The sequence below is a fragment of the Cyprinus carpio genome, chromosome A12 (genome assembly GCF_018340385.1).
Source record: "Cyprinus carpio isolate SPL01 chromosome A12, ASM1834038v1, whole genome shotgun sequence".
NCBI classification, from domain to species: Eukaryota; Metazoa; Chordata; class Actinopteri; order Cypriniformes; family Cyprinidae; genus Cyprinus; species Cyprinus carpio.
Window position 1 is genome coordinate 14,456,564 of NC_056583.1, and position 6,429 is coordinate 14,462,992.

General features: G+C 34.6%; 1 pseudogene; it reads left to right on the forward strand.

The window, feature by feature from the left end:
* Positions 1-2,198: 2,198 nt before the first annotated feature.
* Positions 2,199-6,429, forward strand: LOC109110197 (annotated as a pseudogene).

Consider the following 6,429-nt stretch of genomic DNA (forward strand, 5'->3'; position numbering starts at 1 on the left):
CAAATTCGTTTTCAGAGCACTTGGCAACATTTGTAAACATAAAAAAAAAAGGTCTGCTGATATTTCCTCCTAAACAGCAATGAAAATTCGCGATCCTGCCTACCGCTGAAACTGCGGCTTTTTTGACAAGGATAGCAATCGGTGTGTACATTAGTTCTACTGGACACATTGAGTTTATTCGCTGGGTTTATTTAATTAAGAATATTGGCCTGCTGGCTAACCTGCTTTTGAAACGCGTTCTGTTGCCATGGCAATTGTACAGGGAAAGTCATGCACTGACTGGCAATTATTTTGGTTTAGCCTGGTGTGCAACATTGCAAAAAGGTAGTTCAAGATTATTTATGTATTATTATTATTAGTTATTCGAAGAATAAAACGTTCCAAAATACTTATAGATTGTTTTAAAGTGCCTTAGTTACACTATAATTACAGTGTGAGTGTTACTTAAGTGTCACAGGATATTTCAGGGTGACCTGGGTAAAAAAGTGTTTATTTGCTTTCTGCTTCTTGTAATGTTACAACATTACTTATTCATCTGATGATTTACATTTTAATGTTATCTGTTTTGTTTTTAATTTGATATAAAACGAATTTGATATTTGAAACTTTCATAATGATGCAGTTTGAATGGATGTCCTTATTGTATTAACTTATGTTATTTCATCTTAATGTATGATGTAAATCAGAATTTAGTGTGTAGTCTAACCAACAACTTCTTTATATATATATATATATATATATATATATATATATATATATATATATATATATATATATATATATATATATATATATATATATATATGCCTGTTTGTTCCACGAATTAACCACTTTTCTCATCACGTTTGACAAGTAGCGGTTGTCTTTCTCTGACTCTTGCTCACCTCCTGGCGTTCATTTTCATGTTCATGTATCAGGTTTAGGTCTCCTGTGTTTCTAATAGGTCACTTGATCTTGAGGTTTCAGCACGTCAGCTTGTAAGTATATCCAAGTTAGGTCACCCATCACAGAAGAGGCAAATTTGTTCCTTTTTGTCAGAACCCAGACGACAGCTCGCAGTGGGGAGGATGAAATCCACTTCCACTGGACAGATAAAGTGGTGTGGACAGGAGAATTTTCCATCTTAGAGGATTGTGATCTGACTGCCAGCACTGCTGCCCTCCTTCTGAAGAGATCATATTGCTTAAAATATGAGTTTGTTGAAGTATTAAGTGACAACCTCAATCATGTTATTGACAGGTGGGTTACTTATCTGTGGAGAGAAATGGGGACAGAAATATGATGCTAAGCATTAGCATTTTTAGTTTCTTAAACAGGTGTTTCACTAAATCTAGAAGTTTCTCAGGCTTCGCTCGATCCTCATCATTTATGAAATAAGTCTCTTATGCTCACCAAGGTTGCATTTATTTGATCAAAAATACAGTAAGAAACAGTAATAGGGTGGAATATTATTAAAGTTTAAAATAATTGTTTTATATTTCAGTATATTTCAAAATTTGTTCCTGTAAGGACAAAGCTGAATTTTCAGCAACCATTACTTCAGTTACATGATCCTTCAGAAATCATTCTAATATGCTGATTGGTATTCAAGAAGCATTTCCAGCCTGATCTCACGGCAATTCGTACATATTTTACGAGGTGGCTAATTCGTATGAATTTGTACAATCCCACTCGTACAAATTCATACGATTTGTGCTAAATCGTACGTATTTTACAAGTTGCACACTTCGTATGAATTTGTACGAATGACCTACACCTAACCCCGCCCCTAAACCTACCCGTCACTGGGGTCTAGACAAATTGTACAAAATCATACGAGTGAGGTCATACGAATTTGTACGAATTAGCCACCTCGTAAAATACATACGAATTAGTCGTGAGAAAGCTTCGGCATTTCTTATTATTATCAACGTTTAAAAATGTTATATTATTATAAAACAATAAAAAAAAAAAAAAACTGTGATACATTTTTTCAGGACTTTTTGATGAATAGAAAGTTAAAAACTGCATTTGATTTATTTGAAACTGAAATCTTTTAATAATTAATTGTAAATGTATTTGTCACTTTTGTTCCATGCATTCTTAGTAAATAAAAGTATTAATTTCTTTAAAAAAAAAAAAAAAAAACTTTTGAACAGTAGTGTTCATAAAATATTTATGTAACAAGTCACAATACGTCACAACATAAGTTGAAATGAAATGAAATCTGCAGGAAGGACTTGCTCACACGCAATATGAACCGTATGCTGAAACTCTTCCCAAAAGAGTACAACATCTTCCCTCGCATATGGTGCCTCCCTGCAGACTGACTCAATTCATGTTCAGTCATATAGTTGAATCTTTTAATGAGCATAAAAAGAATGTTTTAATCGTTTTGCCTTTTCCCCCACTCTCTCAACGTCCTTCAGTTATAATGACTTCCAAGCCTACACCAGAGCTAAAAAGCACAAAACATATATCTGCAAGCCAGACTCAGGCTGCCAAGGTCGTGGTATCTGTCTTACCAAGTCCAACAAAGATATTCGGCCGGGAGAACACATGATTTGCCAGGTGTACATATCCAAGGTAACACAATTTTCTGTCATAATTCTAATATCCAATTAGATTGATTTTTTTTTTTTTTTTAAATAGAATATTTTTTGTTTGTTTGTTTCTGCAGCCGTTCATCATTGATGGGTTCAAGTTTGACCTGCGCATTTGTGTATTAGTGACCAGCTGTGACCCCTTCCGTATCTTCATGTTCAAACTAGTCCGTTTCACTGGCAACAATTTGGTAAGAGGCTATAAAAACAGTAAATATACAGACTTTCAAAAGTTGCATTTTAGTAGTAATTAATATTTCTTAAAACACAAAATAAATCTACAAAAATTGCTTGTATTGAAATATTGACTTAAAACCAGTGGTTAATTTACATTTCTTTATGCAACTTTGAGGATGTTTGCATGCACTTAACTAACTATGCCATCAACAAGCATAGTGAAAACTTTGTGCGTGATGAAGATACCGGCAGCAAACGGTAATCTGTATGTTCTTGCAGATTATGATTTTCTGGTGTTTTTCTTTAAAACTGCAGAAATCTTTCCAGCTTCAAGAAGCACATGGAAGCCATGAGTTATGATACTGAGAAGATGTGAACGGACATAGAGGATGTCATCATTAAGACAGTAATATCAGCCCACCCCATTCTCAAACACAATTACCACTCCTGCTTCCCCAGTCATGCATCCAGAAGTGCCTGCTTTGAGATCTTGGGATTTGATGTGTTACTGGACAGTCGACATAAACCTTGGCTACTTGAGGTATGGGTTTCTGTTGAGGCTCAGATCACCGTATAAAGTATTTTTGACCATTTTTGTGACTTTTTGATGCAACAAAAGCTACGTGAATTGCTTTCATTCGAGCTGTATGCAACCTTTGAAACTTTGTGTTTAGGTCAACCATTCACCCAGTTTCACCACAGACTTCCGTTTAGACAGAGAGGTGAAGGACAGACTGCTGTATGACACTTTGGTGCTGATTAACCTGGGGGCCTGTGACCACAGGAAGATCACAGAGGAGGAGAAGCGCCGAGTAAAGAAGAGACTCCAGCAGAACCAAGACTCCAGGTACCACAAAAACACAGCTGCACTTTTATAGAAAGGTTTATGGAAGCCAATTTCCACCACAGAACAAAAATTCTCAGAATTACTGGTTTATAACACAATTCTGAATTTATTTCTAGCAAGTTTGTAACTTTTTCATCATGCAGTTTTCATCTCGTAATCCAACCTTATAGAGGATTTGGAGAATGGATTGTATCAATTCAAATCTCATACTTCTGATTTTTTAAATTATTTTTAGAATATTGTGTTATCTTCTCACAATAGTTTATATGTCTTTAAAAAGGTGCCTACTTTCATGTATCAAAGGATCTTTCTATCACAAAATGCAGAATTTACTCAAGAAATATTTTGGTACAGAATAGTGATATATAAATTCAGAATTCCAAGACACTGTCCAAATTGCTTATATAATGTATATTATATCTATAAACACAATTATGAGAAAACATCTACATTTGGAGATGTTAACTCAAAATTGTGAGGTACAAACTCAGAACTGTGAAAAATACATATTGTGAGATAAAAAGTCACAAATACCCTTTTTGTCATGGCAGAAGTGGGCCTCCATACTTGTTTTATGACTGTGCAGTGTGCAGTAACCTACATCTTACATAAACTTCCACATGTGTTTCGACCTCACAAGGAACGAGGAGCTTCGTCAGTCACAGGCTGCTAGTGTGGAGCACATGGAGAAATATGAAGCAAAACACATGGGTGGATTCCATCGGATCTTCCCTCGGGAAGGACGGGAGAAATACGAAAAGTATTTTCAACACAACAGCTCACTCTTCAGGAGACTGCAGCCTCCAAAGCCAGGGAGGAGTGTGCCAGGTGTGCACATACTGCTTGGTGGTTTTGCAGAAATACATCAAGCTAATTTCAAACAACAGCAGAAAAAAAAAATATTTAATTCAAAATATGTGAATCTGTAGGTATGTAACTTGTGTATTTCAAGTTTCCTTGGTTGACTAAACATTCAGTTCCTTTGACCTACCACTAGAGGGACCCTGGTGTCTATATTTGAACTCATGAATAACTGATGAATTCCATGTGGTGTGATCTGTTTCTTTAGCTACCAACTTTGCTGGAGCAGACCACCTTGAGGGGAGAGACACCCGTTGCTCTTGATCTAATAGAGGAAGAGGAGGCAGAGAGAGTCAGTGAACTTCACTTCAGTGTATCTTTTTTTTTTTTAAACAGAAGATATTTGGATTTTTTTTTTTTTATATCAAATGAACATCAATGGAGTCCAGTTCAGTGTTATTTTATTATTATTTATATACATTATTTTTTTATTTTTTGTTTTTGTTTTTATTTTTTTTATATTATGTTTTATTTTTTAATATCTAATCATCTTTGTTATTTTTATTAGCATTTATGTACTACTATATAATTTATTAATATTTTGTATATATATATATATATATATATATATATATATATATATATATATATATATATATATATATATATATATATATATATATATATATATATATATATATATTTTTTTTTTTTAGATATTTCTATTCAGCTTTATGTTTTGTTTTAGTTCATTGGCCATTTTACTACTTAAACATCATTTTAATTAAAATGTTTAATTTTCATTTAAGTTTTTCATAAATATACTTATTATTTCAGCTTTGTTTCAATCATCAAATATATTTTTTAATGGTTTTAGATTTAGTTAAAAGTAACAACACTGGTCCGGTGTTGTCTTGGACCCCATTGAGTTTCACTCTCTATATAAAAACAGCTAAAACTTTCTTTCAAACATTTTATTTTGTGTTCTGCAGGGGAAAAAAGTAAGCAAGTTCTCCTTTCTTACTGGACAATATTCTAAACTTTCTCTATCCAGTTGGACTCCATTGCAAAGATTTCTTGGAGGCAGAAGAACTTCTGCACTATGATGCAGCAGAAGGTCTCTACAAAAGCTAAGCCCTGCCTGCAGTGTATACATTCCCAGCTGCTGCAACCGGGAGGTCTGAAACACTGTGGGGTGGAAGAGATGGCAGCTTTAAATGCAGAGCGGCATTCTAGAGCGAACACATGGTGCCACGATGTTCCGTGACCCCAAATCTCTCTACGTCATTTCTACCCCTGCTCCTCTTGTTCCCAGGCCACACCTCTCCCATGGCCTTCGAAAGGCCCCTCGCAGAGTCCCCCCGCAGGAGCACAGCCACTGACCCAGGATGTGTTCAAGCTCAACATAAACAAGTAATTCAATAACATAAGTGTGGAGAATACAAACTAAGGAAGGTGTTCAGATGTCAGAAATAAATCAGGAATAGAAGGTGAGAAGCTCTGCATTCAACTGTCTTCCGTACTGAAAATGTGAAAATTCACTCTTAATAGAAAGCCATTTCTCCGTATTGTCAACTTGGTTACATTTAGTCAGGAAATTACTTTTGGCAATGCAGTGGGCAGACGCCTGTTGTAACCCTTTAGTTTAAAAGAAGCCATAAGTGAATGATTTTGATATTAATTAATGTGAATGCGCTTTTATTGAGCACAGCCATTGTAAGATATTTTTTTATGAATTCATGTCAAAGCAAGCCAATATAAATAAACATTTCAATAGAACATTTTATAGTATTTTGTTGATTATTTCTAGCATGCAAATCCTAACACTTCAAGGGAGAACTAATCTAATCCTGACACTTTTGAGTAAACTATTCCTTTAGGTTTAATTCTGTGCTGATTTGATAGCTTTTTGTTAATGAATACGAAAATGAAGAAAAAGGACATTTAGCTAAAGTGGAGGTTTATCAGCAGGCAAATTGTACTTAATCTCCACTACATGTTTCCCAAAAACATTATCAAAGG